Source organism: Sapajus apella, unplaced genomic scaffold (assembly GCF_009761245.1).
Source record: "Sapajus apella isolate SASKATOON/1434 unplaced genomic scaffold, GSC_monkey_1.0 scaffold55, whole genome shotgun sequence".
NCBI lineage: Eukaryota > Metazoa > Chordata > Mammalia > Primates > Cebidae > Sapajus > Sapajus apella.
In genome coordinates this window covers 9,787,973-9,804,796 of record NW_022436995.1, presented here as the reverse complement: position 1 = coordinate 9,804,796, position 16,824 = coordinate 9,787,973, and the positions used below count along the sequence as shown (strand labels likewise).

General features: G+C 42.2%; 1 pseudogene; it reads right to left on the bottom strand.

Annotated features, from left to right (window-relative positions):
* Positions 1–11,738: 11,738 nt before the first annotated feature.
* On the bottom strand, positions 11,739–13,276 carry LOC116527605 (annotated as a pseudogene).
* Between the last annotated feature and the right edge of the window lie 3,548 nt (positions 13,277–16,824).

The window sequence follows — 16,824 nt, the reverse complement described above, 5'->3', positions numbered from 1 at the left end:
TTTCATGGCTTTGACACTTTTAAAGATTACAGGGCAGGTATTTTGTAGAATCCCAATTAATTTGGGTTTCTCTGGTGATTCCTCATAATTAGATTCAGGTTATGCATATTTGTCAGGAATATCACAAAAGTGGGTGCTGTTTTTTCTTGCTACTTCCTCTCAGTTTTCAGGTTTCAATTTGTCTCATTACTAACAATGCTCACTTTGTTTGATTAAAGTGTTGTCTCCCAGGCTTTTCCACTATAAGGTTACTTCTTTTGATTTAAAAAAAAAAAATTTACACACATCAAGAATCATTCTTTCTTGGTGCATAGTTCTATGAGTTTTAAGAAATATATATAACAATGTAACCACCCACTGCAGTAAAAATACAGAACAGCTCTCTCACTCTAGAAAATGTTTTTCACGCTGCTCCTTTGCAGTAAAGCTCTCCCCCAACCCCTTACACCAAACAACAACTGATCTGTTCTCCATCCCTACAGTTTTGCCTTTTCCATAACGTCTTTGTGCTTTAGAGGATAATGTCATATAAATGGAATCATACAGTGTGTAGCTAAAGAATGTATGTAGAATCATGCAATAAGTAGCTAAAGCCACTCTATTGTCCCTCAAGATTAATAAATATTTATGGGAAAATCATTTTAGAGTACATAAATGTCTTGCTCCTCATTAAACTTTCAATTTATTTACCTATTTAAATCAGTATGGACTCGTGGTCCATACTCATCCATCCTATTTAATTCAATAGTCATAATCTATTACTATTCACTATGTATTTTGATGCTCAAATTGCCCCTGATTTGGCTAGTGGGAGTCCTTTCGAGCTGGTTTCTGTGTCCTTTTGAAATATCCTCATCATTTTTTGGCACTTTCTGGTTTTCGGGCACAACAACGTGTCCTGGGCTTCCCCTGGACTCTTCACTATTGGGGGGCCCCTTCTCCCAGTCCCTTTCAGTAGACAGACCAAGTGTCTATCTAGTACAAATATACGCATATGTACTACATGTGTGTATACACAAAATATGTATGTATGGATATACATGTATATAGCATATATATCTATGCATACCCACATATATTTCTATCTATATAAATTGAGAACTATTAGCTTACACCGATACCTTGAGTTCCAGCCCAACATCTCAGGGCTCATTCTAGTTTAATCCCTTTCTGGCTCCAATCATCCTTAATATGCCTAGTTATTCAGTCTGGAACCAGTTTGGCATCACTACCACCCCCCTCCCTTCTGCAAAACTCATGTCCAGGCTTCAACTCTTCCCCTGGGACAAGCCTCCTGCACAAACACCCTCCTCACTCTGCTCGGGCTCCAACACCCAAGGCTGGGCTGGCCTTGGACTCGGAGGCCCTCATTTCCCCTGCTGAGGCTCTGAAGCCCCACCCGGGGCCTCCCCGGCCCCCACGTGAATGCCGTCCTCACTCTGCTCAGGCTCTGACACCGTGACAGCTTTTGCTCCTCACCCTGAGTATCCTCCTCACCCTGCTTGGGATCCACGCGCCCGGGACGGAGGGGCCCGTTTTGTGAATGTGCTTCTCACCTGGCTCTGGTCTGGTTCTCACCCTCCCCTTGCCACGTGGACACCTTCCCCCACTGTGCTGGGCAGCTTTCTTCCTGTTATTCCAGGTCAGACACCCCAAATTCCCTGCGTGGACACCCTCCTCACCCTACCAGATAGAGAGATTACAACAGATCATCCTGTCCCGCTGAGGCTGCTCTACCTCCAGTTTGCCTAGGACATCACCTGTCCAGCCCCCTCAAGTGAAGGGCCTGGGTTTTACGAGGGTCTTTCATCCGTGGTGAATTCTGAACTTCAATATTTGTGTCTTCATAAATATGAGACCGCCAAAATCGCTGCTTAGCTTTTTAGTCCCTTTGCACCTTTCTCTTTATTTATTTTTGGAATCTTATAAACTGAACTTCGGTGTCGGCAAATGCCTTAAAAGAAGATTGTGAATAGAATTTCAGACTCATTTATTTGTAAGTTTCCTTTTTTTCTGGGATCTTGACCCCTCAAATCCTGGCTGTCTAGGTAGCACTGAACTGCAGTTTTTGTCTCCCCGGCCTGGAAACCTTGCTGAAGGTTCTAGGCTGCTGCTTTCTATTCAGCTTCTGTGGCCAGAACTGGAAATTCTGTGGCCCTGTGGCCACCCTGTGGCCAGGGTGAATTTGCAAACACCCTGAGGGAAAAAGCTACTGAGAACATCTTTAGAAAACAACTCAATGCACTTCTATCTGCTTCAGGATGTTGGTCCTTCAAGCCCCAGCTGTCCTGCTTCCTCTGCAGCGGTTTCAAACAGCTTTCATAAAATAGCTTTTCCAATCTAGTTTTCATAGTGGTTCTCACTAGGAGAGAAAATATGCTACCAACTATTCTGTCATACCTAGAGGCAGAAATCCACAGTTGAGTTTTGTTTTGGTGTTTCTTGTTGAAAGTTTCTTTGAGTTGGGAAGTCAATAGGTTCACTAATCCAGAGTACGAATAGAGTGTATGTAGACAATCATCCCTCTACAGTAATTGTCTGTTTTGGTGCCAGAAGATAACAGGTATATTCTGTTCCTCTCTAAAAAGGGCGAACATGAAACCAGCCATCCTTATTGGGTTATCTGTACCTTGAATGATTCAGATGTGAGCAGAAACGGTTTCTCTTAGTAGACAGCCCATTTCTTCCTTTTATCAAGTCTATATTATAAAACAGAGAAACTTTAAGCAAGGGTTACAAAAATTGGAGCATATTTAAAATGTTTACGTGTAATAAATGTGACCTCCTTTAAAATACAAAACAGATACAACCTTTACATTTTATTATTTACTCTAAGATAATTATAAAATTATTAGAATATTAATTTACACTGCACTATCGGCACTGATGTCCAATAAAGTTTAAAGTTGTAAGAACACCTTTTTCTTCCACTCATCAGTGTACCTTATGAAGACAGATATCGTCTCATTTGATTATAACATTCACATGTGATTCTCTGAAATGTGACTCCCTGGCCATGACAGACCCTACCTGGGACAACTGTCCAAAAGAAACAGAAGTTAGAAGAAAACCTTGATTATAGACTTGCCCCTAGGCCTGAAGTTGGGAGGAAAATCATTAAGTTATTAAAAAAATTTCCAACTTTGGCCAGATGTGGTGGCTCATACCTGTAATCCCAGCACTTTGGGTGGCTAAGGCGGGCAAATCACAAGGTCAAGAGATCAAGACCATCCTGGAAACCCCATCTCTACTAAAAATACAAAAATTAGCTGAGCATGGTGGCACATACCTGTAATCCTAGCTACTCAGGAGGCTGAAGGAGAATTGCTTGAACCCAGGAGGCTGAGGTTGCAGTGAGTGGAGATTGTCACTGCGCTCCAGCCTGGCAACAAAGTGAGATTCGGTCTCAAAAAAAAAAAAAAATTTCAGCTTTAAAGGTGTATCACTAGGTTGTCTTCACACTAGAATGCCTATAGGTAACTAATGTAACAGGCATGTCTCACTATGAGACATCCCAACTGCTGCAGGCATAAATTGTAATATTAAGATAAATAGTTAAGATAAATTATAATATTTAACAAACCTTACAGGCCTGGCACGGTTTGTGGCTTATACCTGTAATCCTCCTTTATTGGGAGGCCAAGGTGGGTGGATTGCTTGAGCCCAGGAGTTGGAGACCAGCCTGGGAAACATGGCGAAACCCCATCTCTGCTAAAAATACAAAAATTAGCCGGGAGTAGGGTACATGCCTGTAGTTCCAGCTACTTACTTGGGAGGCTAAGGTGGGAGGATGGCTTGAGTCCAGGAGACGGAGGCTGCTGTAAGCTGAGATCGTGCCACTGCCCTCCAGCCTGGGCAACAGAGTGAGACTCTGTCTTAAAAAAAGAAAAATCCACCTTGCAGAGTTGTGAGAATTAAATGAAACGATGGCACGTGAAAGTACCTAGCAAATAGCATTTGCTCTATTAGTGACTATTTTCAGAGATGGTTTACGATGTGGTCAGTGACTACTAAAACTGTGTAAACACAGCTGGAGTATCACTTCCACACAGAGAATGCTTTCCACAGTAGCTGGCAATTAATTTCATTCATTAGTCTAGTTCGGTGAGAACGGCTGTGTGTAACATACATATATTCAAAGTGTTCATGAACGTGAAATGATAAAGATCTAGAAGAATCTGTAGGATTATCCTGGTTGGATCGCTTCATCTCATAGATGAGGAAACTGGGCCCAGGAGGTGAAGGGCATTTCCCTGGGTATCCTCCTTGGTTATTGGCAGAGCCGAGACTGGTTTGTGGGGGTCCAGACTCCTCACTCCCCTCTCCTCCCATGTGTCCACACAGACCATGTCTATTTGGAAGCCTACATTCATAACTGGCAGTTTTCTCTTCCCTCCCATCATAATGGCCAAAGCAGGTCACGTGGCCAGTCCAGACTCAAGGCTGGGGAAATGGACTCCACCTCCCAGTAGGAAGACCTGCAAAGTCACATTGCAACAGACGTGGCTACAGGACAGGGTGAAGATTCTAGAATATTTTTGCAATTAATCTACCACAAATGGCCAATGTCTTCCACAGACCTGATCTTTTCTCCAGGCAAAAGTAGCAGTGGGCCCCATACACACTTTTTCAAGTGCCAGGATTATGTTTGTCTTTTGGCATTGTAGACATGTCTCTAAACCGTGCGGAAGTCTTGGAAAGGTCTGTAAGTATCTGCTGAGTGCCTGTTGTGAGCTCAGCACCACTGTGAGGCTGAGGAGAGTACGGCTGGCATGAATCTGTAGGAATCAGTAGGCTGTCCCTGCAACCTTGCCAGCGAGATAAGATACACATAGAACAATCAGGAGATGTGAATGGCAGTGAACCACAAGTGACCCCAACACGGGCACAGGAAGATGAGAGCAGCCTGCCAACAGTCAGGACAGCCATGGCTCCTTGAAGGCGACGAAATGTACACTAGGCAGGGAAAGAGACAGGTCTTAAGTAGCCAGATGGAGGGAAGGGAGAATGTCTTAGCTGAGGGAAATTTCATTAGCCTGGGTTGCTGCAAGGGAGGTAGATGGCATTCGAGGTGGAAAGATGAGGTTACTCCACATAATAGAAACCTTCTGTTCAGATGGCTGGGACACAGTGAGGTGTCTGGGGCTACACCTGGTCTTAGAGGCAGGCACCTGAAAAACGAGGACAAATCTGGCGGTATCTATGAGGCAGAGCTGGGGCAACTTCAGGAGACGAAACAACAGAGAAAAGCCTTCTTTACCAGCCCAGGCACTGGTGGAGAAGAGTTTGGGTTAAGAAGGTCTGGGTACTTTGGGAGGCTGAGGCGAGCGGATCATGAAGTCATGAGTGTAAGACCAGCCTGACCAACTTGGTGAAACCCCTTCTCTACTAAAAATACAAAAATTAGCCAGCGTGGTGGCAGGCTCCTGTAATCTCAGCTACTCAGAAGACTGAGGCAGGAGAATCGTTTGAACCTGGGAGGCAGAGTTTGCAGTGAGCTGAGATCATGCCCTTGCAACAAGAGTGAAACTCCATTAAAAAAGAGAGAGGAGAAGGAGGAGGAGGAGAAGGAGAAGGAGGAGGGGGAAGAGGAGGAGGAGGGGGAAGAGGAGGGGGGGGGAGAGAGAGACAGAGAAAGAGAGAGAGGGAAAGGAAGGGGATGGGAAGGGGAGGGGAAGGGAGAGGAGGGGAGGGGAGGGGAAAGGAGGGGAAGGGAGGGGAGTGGGTCTGGCAGGGGGAACCTAAAAGGAAAATGCAAAGTCTGGTTTGAAGGAAGGATAGACAGGTTTTGGAACTTTTATGTCCCTTGCATTCAGACCCTAGTGGCAAACCCTAGTCTAAGGTAATTCGGTGTTTCCTGATTCTGACATATACGTACAAAGTTGAAAGTTCTTTCTTCCTTTCACTGTAATCTCCACTCTCTTCTGCTAAATGCAAAAATAATAGTTGATTGGTAGGTAAATAGAATTTTTCAGCTTATTTTTTCAGTCTTGAAAATATTCCAGAACAAATGGAAATCAAAAGTACATATTTGGAAAGTTCACCTTTGAACATGTTGTACTTAATACTGCTCACCTGCAACATTTAAAGCCAGTTCTATTAGGTCCAGTATTTTTATTTCAGACTAGAACTGTCCCACATGTAAGCCACTACTGAGTACTTGAAATGTGGCCAGTCCAAATTGAGATTTGCTGAAAGTGAAATATACACACTGGATTTCAAAGACTTAGTAAGATAAAGAATATAAAATATCTCTTTAATCATTTTATACTTTTTACTTATTGAAATAATAGTATTTTGGATATACTGAATAAAATATAAATATTAAAATTAATTTTACCTATTTTCTTTTTACTATTTTAACATGACTACTAGAAGATATAATATTATATATGGGCTCACATTTGTGGCTCACATTATATTTCTGTTGGAGAGCACTATTTTAAAAGCCACATTATGGGCCAGGCATGGTAACTCACACCTGTAATCCCAGCACTTTGGGCAGCCGAATCAGGTGGATCACTTGAGGTCAGGAGTTTGAGACCAGCCTGGCCAAGACGGTGAGACGCCCCCTCTACTAAAAATACAAAAATTAGCCGCGCGTGGTGGTGCACACCTGTAATCCCAACTACTTGGGAGGCTGAGGCAGGAGAAGTGCTTGAACCTGGGAGGAGGAGGTTGCAGTGAGCCGAGATCGTGCCACTGTACTCCAGTCTGGGTGACAGAGTAAGATTCTGTCTAAAAAAAAAAAAAAAAAATTTCAAGATGAAATTGGGGTGAAAAAAAAAAGAACAAAATTTGGGTGAAAAAAAGAACAAAATGTATTTTAAAGGCACGTATGTCTAGAAATACTATGTTATGGAGATGCCCATATTGCTGTTAATGACATTAACAGGTAGAAAGGTTTCTCATGCCCAGTGAAATGAAAAATTGTTCCATACGTTTCTATTTTCTTCCCAGGCTGAATCTGTGATTTAGTGATAAATTATATGAATATCTTGGAGCACATGTTATATTATCTGCTTTCAAGGACAGTCATTTGTATGATTGTGGTTTCTTTTCCCATAGGAGAGGGAATACAAAAGAAAATTGCAATAAAAATTCCCATTTATTAAAAAGTTTTAATAATACATATTTTAGATTCTTGTTAACACATGATAAATTAACGTGCCTGCATCATGTTTGCATTAATTTATAAAATCTAAATACAGCCAGCAAGAGGCCCTCACTGAGCAGGTGTATTTTGTTGCTGCATTTGTTTAATTAGGTCTCTCCAGTGTTTCTTATCTACAGCAGTCTCCTTGCTACTGCTGCTGCTGCTTTTCGTGACATTGACTTGCTGAAGATTCCAGGTCAATTCCTCGTTAAGTATTCTGCATGGCGTTCTTTGACTTGTCTCACTATTCCCTGAATTCCTGGAAGGTGGAGATCTGGTCTAAACGAGCTTGCTTACACTCAGGCCATACATTTTAGTAAAAATGCTTTGTAGGCGATGTTACATGCTTAATATTACATCATATTAGGAAGCATACATATCAAGTTTTTCTATGCTTCATGATACTGAGTTTGATTACTTGCTTAAGGTGGTAATTGCCAGATTTCTTCATTTCAAAGGTATGTTTCCATTTGCAGTTAATGAATTATCTGGATGATTCAAATAATCATGTGAATATTTGATTCCCTAGTAATTGTTCACTTAATGGCTGTAACATCCATTGCCAATCCAGCAGGATCCCAGCTGGAACCAAAATTATTTCATTAGAGGTTGTAAAACGGTGACTTTAAAAGTCTATCATTCTTTTTACATCTCCTAGCTACTAGCACTCTCCCATAAAGAATTGCCTTTTTCTCTCAATCAATCGAATTGTTACTTATGCAATATTTACAAGTAATTATGGTCATTTTGACGCTCAAATTTTCTTGGATTTGATGAGTGTCATTTAGACATGCCCTGCCATTCTTTGAGCACTGCCTTGCTTTCTTGTACAGCAAAATGCTCACCTTGTACTTTCTCCATCCGATGTTAGGCCCCCTTTAGTGAAGAAAGATATTTAGAAGCCAAGATCTGGGCACAAGCTATGCTTGGTGCTACTTGGGTCTCTCAATGAACAATTTTTAACTGAGATATGATTCACATATAAAATTCATCCTAAAATGTACAATTCAAAATGCAAATCAAAACTGCAATGATATATCCTTTAATACCCATTAGGATGGCTATGATAAACAACAATATCAGAAAATTCGTGTTGATGAGGATGTGGAGAAGGAACCCTTCTGCACTGTTGGTGGGAATGTAAAATGGTATACTTGCTATGGAAAACGGTTGGCAGTTCCCTAAAAATTTAAAGATAAAATCCTCATATGATCCAGCAATGCCACTTCTGGGTGCATATCCAAAAGAACTGAAAGCAAAGACTTGAACAGATATTTGTACATCGATGTTCATAGCAGCATTATTCACAATAGTCAAAAGGTGAAAGCAACCCAAGTATCCTTGATGGATAAATGGTTAAACAAAGTGGGGCATATGTGTACAATAGAATATTATTCAGCCTTAAAAAGGAAGGAAATTCTAACACATGCTACGACATGAACGAACCTTATAGACATTATGCTAAGTGAAATGAGCAAGTCACAAAGGGCAAATACTGTGTGATTCCACTTATATGAGGTGCCTAAAATAATGAATTCATAAAGACAGAAAGTAGAAAGGTGCTTACCAGGAGATGCAGGGAGAGGAAGATGGGGAGCTATTGTTTAAGGGGCAGAAACTTTCAGTTTGGGAAGATGAAAAACTTCTGCAGGCGGCTGCTTCTGATGCTTGCACAACCTATGAATGTTCTTAATGCCACTGAACTGTACGCTTGAAATGGTTAATATTTTGATGGTTAATGGTAAGTTTTAGATTATGTATGTTTTACCACAATTTTAAAATGTTCAGTTCACAGAGTTGTATAACTATCATCACTATCCAATTTGAGAACGTTTTTATCCCCCCCAAAAGAAACCCCATGTCCATTAGCAACCACTCTGTTTCCTCCCATCCTGAGCCCTAGGCAACCACAAATCTTTCTGTCTCTGCAGATTTGCCTATTCTTGACATTTCACATAAATGAAATAAAATATGTGGCCCTGCGTCTCTGTCTTAGCATAATGCTTTCAAGGGTCATCTATGTCATTGCATGTATCAGTATTTCATTTCTTTTCAGGGGCAAATAGTATTTCATTGTCTAGATATACCACATTTTCTTTGTTAATTCATTAGTTGGAGATATGTGTGTTAGTGTCTATGTTTCAACTATTATGAATAACGCTGCAGTGAACATTAGTGTACTAATTTTTGTGTGAACACATATTTACAATTTTTTTGTAAACATGAAAATGGATCTACCTAAGAATAGAATTGCTGGGTTATAATGATGACTCTGTGTTTAACTTTCTGAGGAACTGCCAAGTTGTTTTCCACAGCGGCTGCATATTTTACATTCCCTCCAATATATGAGGGTTTCAAGTGAAGAGTTTCTAATGTTGTTCCTTTCTAAACTTCTAAAAGATCATATAACTTGGTTTAAATAATAAAGACTTCGTCTTGTATTGTTTTGCAAATGTATACTGAAATACGCTGGGAATGCCACACACTTAAAAGAACTCTTTTACTTAGAAACTATATATAGTACAAGCTCTGCTAACTATAATCCAGACACTTTTCCTTCTCAACCTGTGGCCTTCTGACCCCTGGCAGGTTGACAGGTAGGGCGGGATGATCTCCAGCCGGACCTGGAGTGTTGTGCTGGGTAGACAGGCAGCGCTCAGCATCCTTCCCGCCCCTCCTCCGCAATGCAGAGCGGCGGGAACTACACTTCCCAGGATGCCCCCTTCCAGCTGGAGTTTGCCTTGGGAGGAACCTGGGGGACATTTGGAAGGGAGAAGGGAAGGGGATCCATTATTCTCCGGAGGGGGTGACAGCCAGATGCCGAACAGATGTAAGAGTCGCTGAGGTGCCCCAGCGAGCTCTCAGGAGCCGCCCGAGTCAGGCTGACACCTTCATCTCCGCTGCCACCGTCGCAGCAGCTGCCCCGCGCCGCTCCCCGCCCTGCCAGCCGCCCTGTGAGCCTAGCGGGGCCCGCCACGGCCGCAGCGCGGAGCCGCCTGTCCTCCAGAGCAGCCGGTGATACACACACGCGCGCGCGCGCGCACACACACACACACACACACACACACACACACACGTGGGGTGGGGTGGGGGTTGGGGGACAGTATTTAAATACAATGAAGGACAAAACTGAGGCGTGTCTTACAGGCTGACTGTGCTTCCACCACAGAGAAGTTTCTATTCCGGAACTGAAGGAGTTCAGCCTTGTTATCCTTAAGTGATTGTGAGCATTTTTTAAAAGCACTTAGAAAAGTTATTAAAAACTCCATGTAAACACCATTTAATGGTAGAATAATAATCCATCAAGTGGATGTCCCATCATTTAAGAACTAGTCTCTTAATTTTGGCATTGAGATTATTTTTCTCGTTTTGACTTACGAATAATCCTGAAAAGAGTGCTTTAATTATTTTTTAGACGGATTCCAAAATGTGATATTTCTAGTTCAAAATATAGAAACATGTTAAAGATTATCACTACACATCACTAGTTTGGCTTTCAGAAATGTAACAATTACACCTCTGCACCTACTGAACATACGTCATCTGGCCACACCACGGCTGCCATCGAATGCTATGATTTAACAGTAAGTTTGCTACTTTGATACGTTTAATTTAGGTGTAAAAAGTCAGCTTTACAGACCAGGCGCGTTCACTCACACCTGTAATCCCAGCACTTTGGGAGGTCGAGGAAGGCGGATCACGAGGTCAAGAGATGGAGACCATCCTGACCAACACGGTGAAACCCCGACTCTCCTAAAAATAATAATAATAATACAAAAATTAGCTGGGCATGGTGGTGCGCTCCTGTAATCCCAGCTACTCGGGAGGCTGAGGCAGGAGAACCACTTGAACCGGGGAGGCAGAGGTTGCAATGAGCCAAGATTGCGCCATTGCACTCCAGGCTGGTGACAGAGCAAGACTCCCCCTCAAAAAAAAAAAAAATCAGGTTTACCTTTTCCTCACCTGCTGATTAGCCATCTGTGTGCTCCTCCTTTCTGTTCTTCCTTCTTAACTCCTTTCTCTTCCTTTGGTTTCCTTTTTTTCTTGTCTTTCTTTTTTTCTGTCCCTCCTGCCATGGCTTTCCTACCCTCCTCCCTCCCTTCTTTCCATCCTTTCTTCCTTTCTAGAATTTACATCCTTTAATTACAACGCTGTTGAATGTCATTATGCTTTTGTAGATTTCCCCAACTTCCTGTTGCATTTAATTGCTTCCACTTCATTATATACTGGGGTATTCTCATGTAGCAAAAATGTACTTGTTCACAGTTCCTAATATTACTTTTAATCATTGAAAGTTTCTTTGCAATTCAGAAAGCAGATAAATATTAACCCGTTTTCTATTATTTATGACTTAATCTAAAATTTCTGGCTTTATTTTATACATTACCTTTGACTTACCAAAGCATTTTTTGTGTATGTTTAAAGAAGATCTAACTTAAGTTTTCCCCTAAATAACTAGTTGCTTGAGTGCAATTTGGACAAATCCTACTACCTTCATGTAATTATATTTTTAGATGCTCAGCGTGGCTGTGTGTTTGTGTGTGTGTGTGTGTGTGTGTGTGTGTGTGAAAGAGCACACTTTATTGGGAAGCAGACTGCTGCACAGTGACTGACAGACGAAGACCACGCAGTGGGCACTTACACATCATACTCCAAAGACACAGGATGTTTTACTAATAAAAAACCAAGGGGAACAGGGATTCCTCTGGGCAACTCCCCCAGCCTCATCCCTTTCAGGGATGGAGAAATCTCCCATTTTCCTGATGGCAGCTGTGATTCACTAGAGATAGAGCCCCTCAGGGGTGCCTTCCTGTTTCTTGCAAAGAACATTTTCTTTAGATTTTTTGAAGTCTTCATTTGTTACTTTCATTCTACATTCTCTTAAGGCCATCAGACCAGCTTCTGTACAGATTGCCTTGATGTCAGCACCAGAGAGGTCATCTTTAGCCATGATCAAGTCGTCCAGGGTTACATCATCGGCCGGCATCATCCTGCTTGTGTGAATCTGAAAGATGTGCTTCTTAGTCTTTCCATCAGGCAGGGGGAACTCGATCTTCCTGTCAATGTGGCCTGGTCCGATAAGTGCTGGATCCAAAGTTTCTGTTCAGTTTGTGGCCATGATAACTTTCACATCTCCCCTAGAATCAAATCCATCCACTGGTTCAACAGTTCCAACATTGTTTGCTGAATTTCTCTCTCACCACCAGAATTTGAGTCATATCTTTTTGTTCCAATGGTATCAATTTCATCAATAAACACGATGGATGGTGCATGTTCTTCAGCAGCTTGAAATAGTTCCTGTACAAGTTTGGGCCCATCACCTGGGTACTTCTGAATAAGTTCAGAGCCAACCACTCTCAAGAAAGTGGCTGAGGTTTGGTTTGCTACTGCTTTGGCTAACAAGGTTTTACCTGTGCCAGGTGGACCATAGAGAATGACCCCCTTAGGAGGCTTTACACCCATCTCTTCATAATATTCAGGATGGGTGAGAGAAAGCTCCACAGATTCCTTAATTTCCTGAATTTGGTTGTCCAAGCCCCCAATATTGGCATAGGTCTCCTGGGGGACTTTTCCATCTTCATCACTGTGACCAGGGGATCTGTGTCATCCATCAGCACCCCTATCATGGCATTCACCTTGTGGTTGAGCAGGACTAAGCAGCCAGGTTCCAGCAGGTCCTTGTCTACAAATGATAGAATGCTGACGTGGTGTTCTGAGCCCACAGATGTAGACACGATGGCATGATTGTCATCGATGATCTCTTCCAAGGTTCCTACTGCTATCGGGGTGCCCCTCAGATCATCCACTTTTGATCTTTCCTCCTCTTGCTCTTCTAATCGTTTCATTTGTTCCTGATTCCTATTGAATTCTTCCTCCATGAGAAGGTAGTCTTTAATTCTCTCTAACTTCAGTAATTGTAACCGGCACTGAGTGTGAGGTGTCACCAGTGGCAGTTTGCTGGCGGCATCTGTCCCTTTGCTTTCTTTTCTTTTTTCCTCACTCTGGCTGGTACAGGAGGTTCATATTTCTTTTTCTTGTCCTTGCCATCCTTCCTGCCACCTCCAGGAACATGACCACCACTCTGACTTTGACCCATCTTGCCTTGGCTACTCAAGCTCAGTGTGGCTGTTTTTAATAACTAAGACATACTGGTTGAAATAGTTCAAAACCTCAGTAATACATAATGTGGGAATCCCATTCCCTAGAGATAACCACTGCTGAGGATTTGGCACATTTTAAAGATTTTAGCTTTTTAAATTGAGATATAGTTTACAAAAACAATATGAATAGATTTTATGTACAATTTGATTAATTTTGTCAAATATATACAACCACTCAATCAAGATATAAAACATGGCCAGGTGTGGTGGCTCATGCCTGTAATCCCAGCATTTTGGGAGGCCGAGCCAAGTGGATACTGTTAAAAGTTCGAGACCACCCTGACCAACATGGAGAAACCTCTTCTCTATTAAAAATACAAAATTAGCCAGGCACGGTGACGCATGCCTGTAGTCCCAGCTACCTAGGAGGCTGAGGCAGGAGAACTGCTTGAACCCTGCAGGCAGAGGTTGCAGTGAGTCAAGACAGCGCCACTGCACTCCAGCCTGGGCAACAGAGCAAGACTCTGTCTCAAAAAAAAAAAAAAAAAAAAAGATATAAAACATTTATGCACCCAGAAATTTTCCTCCAGTCCTTTTCAGTCAATCTCCATTCCCCAAAAGCAACAACTATTCTATGCTAATTTCAATCACTATAGTTTAGTTTTGACTGTCCTTGAATTTCATGTCAATAGAATCTTAAGTATAAACTCACCTGTGTCTGACTTCTTTCATGCAACATAACACTTTTGAGATTCATCCATGTCGTTCTGTGTGTTAGCAGCTCATTCCTATTTATTGCTGAAGGGTATTCACACTGTATGGACAAACCACAATTTATTTATCCACTCGCTTATTAATGGACATTTGGGTTCTTTCCAGTTTGCAGGTATGTTGAATAAAACTGCTAAGAACACAGAGGTCCTTTTGTAGACGTGTCTAGAAGTGAAATTTTTGGCTCCTAGGGGAGATGTAACTTTAACTTTATCAGAAATGAACACACAATTTTCCAAAGTGGGACAGCTGCTCCCCTTCCTCACAAACACTTGGTATTATCGTGTGTGTGTGTGTGTGTGTGTGTGTGTGAGATAATAAAATCTTGGCATAATCACATACTTAGAGAAAGTTGCAAGTAAAACACAAAGAACTTTTTTTCTGAACATTTTAGAATAAATTGCCAACCTGATGCTCCACTTTCCTCTAATTATTTAGTGTGCATTTCATACCAACAAGACATTCTCCTACTTAATCACATGCAACCATCAAATTAGGAAATTATTGGTGCATACAACCATCTGATTCTCAGACCCTAGTCAAGCTTTTTTTAAATTTAAATTTTATTTTATTTTAAAGACAGGATCTTGCCATGTTGCCAAGGCTGGTCTTGAACTTCTGGGCTCAAGTGATCCTCTTGCCTCAGCCTCCCAAAGTGCTGGGATTATATGCATGAGCCACCATGCTCAGCCTCAAACTTTAACAATTATCCCAATAATATTCTTCCTAGTAAAAGGATGATTCGGTAATTATATGCTGCAGTTAGTTGTCAAATTTCTTCAGTCTCCACCAAGCTGGAACTGTTCTCAAGTTTCCTTGACTTTCACGACCTTGCTACTTCTGAAGCTGACAGCCAATCATATTGTAGAACAGCCCCAAATCGGGGTTTATCTAATGTGTCTTCATCATTACATTAAGATTATGCAGCTTTGGCAAGACTATCATAGAAGGCACATCACTTTCGTTTGCCCCTTTTCTAATGGTGTTCACTGATCACTTGAAGAAGGTGGTGTTTACAAGTCTTCTGTACTGAAAAGTTTGTTTTCCCTTTGTAAGTAATACTTTTGCATAGAGGTACTCTGAGATTAGGTAACTTCCCAGACAGACTTTTAATTTGTTCATTTATTAATATATATCTGCATAAACTTGTGGTTTCCTATATTCTTCGGTGGGTTATAATCTATCATTTATTTTAATACTCAAATTGTACTAAATTTGCCTCTGTAAACTGGCTTCTGTGTCCTTTTGACACACATGTTCCTGTCATTCTTGGAACAACCTATTCCTTTCTGGAACAAGTATATCCAGAATCCCCTATTCTTTTTCTGCCCCTACCTGGAATCAGCCATTTCTCCAAGGAAGCCTAGTTTCTTTTAGCGGAAAACTGTATCTAGGAACCAAAATGTAGGCACTTGGTGTGCTCAATTTTATGGCATGCTACTGCTTCCAGGGCCTCTCTCAGGTCAGAGCTAGAGAATATATGGTCACACACACACACACACACATCTGTATTTATTTCTATACCTATGTGTATTGAAAACCATGAGTGTACACCAATATTTGTTCTTTTTTATTTTTATTTTTAGTAGAGACAGGGTCTCGCCATGTTGCCCAGGCTGGTCTTGAACTCCTGGGCTCAAGAGATCTGCCCATCTCAGCCTCCCAGGGTGCTGGTATAACAGGTGTGAACCACCATGCCCAGTCTATGCCAATACTTCTAAATCCAATCCAACACCACAGAGTTCACTTTAGTTTTCCCCCTTTCTGCATCCATAGCTCCTTTCTCTGACATGTGCTGTTCTTACTATATTTACTTATTTGGTCAGTATGCTAAGTGCATCCAATCTCCCATGTTCATTGCCATCCCATCCCCAGGATGGCAATCTCCTCATTATGCTCTCTCACACTCCATTCAAGGTCATCCCTCTACCACTGAGCCCTCTTCACCTTGCCCCACTTCTGAAATCTTTGAGCCTCCCCTCCAGCAGATGCCCTCCTTACTCCGCTTACGCTCTGAAGATGCTGAGCCGTCTTCACAGCAACACCCCTCTCACCTAGCTGAGGCTCTAACTCCCTAGGTTGGGCTACTTCCTTTATGGACTCTGCTCTCCTAGCTCAGGCTCTGACATCCAATATCCTAGATGGATATCCGTCTCACCCTGGGGCTCCTACTCCAATATGCCATGCTGAATTATCTCTGGACATGACCGCCTCTCTGCTGGAGCTCTGAACTCCTCCATGCCAGGCTTCCTCCCACATGACTGGCCCTCTCTCCTTACTTGGGCTCCAGCCATGCCAGGGCTTCCCATTGTCAGGATGCTTTACTCACCCTGCTCAGGCCCTGATACACTGTTCTAACCCATTGTGACTGCCTCCTCCTGCCCTTACCAAATCCCCATCATGTGGCGTGTTCTTACTAGACATTTATACATCTTCCTTTGTCAAATATCTGATTGAGTTTTTGCCCATTTATAAAGTTGTTTACCTTGCTTATTGGTTTGTAGGAGTTGATATATTCTGGATCCAAGTCCAATTTATTTATTTATTTATTATTTTGAGACAGAGTCTTGCTCTGTTACCCAGGCTGGAGTGCAGTGGCGCAATCTCAGCTGATTGCAATCTCTGCCTCCTGGGTTCAAGCAAGTCTCCTGCATCAGCCTCTGGAGTAGCTGGGATTACAGGCGCCCGCCACCACGCCTGGCTAATTTTTGTATTTTTAGTAGAGACAGGGTTTCACCATGTTGGCCAAGCTGATCTCGAACCCCTGACCTCGTGATCCACTTACCTAAGCCTCCC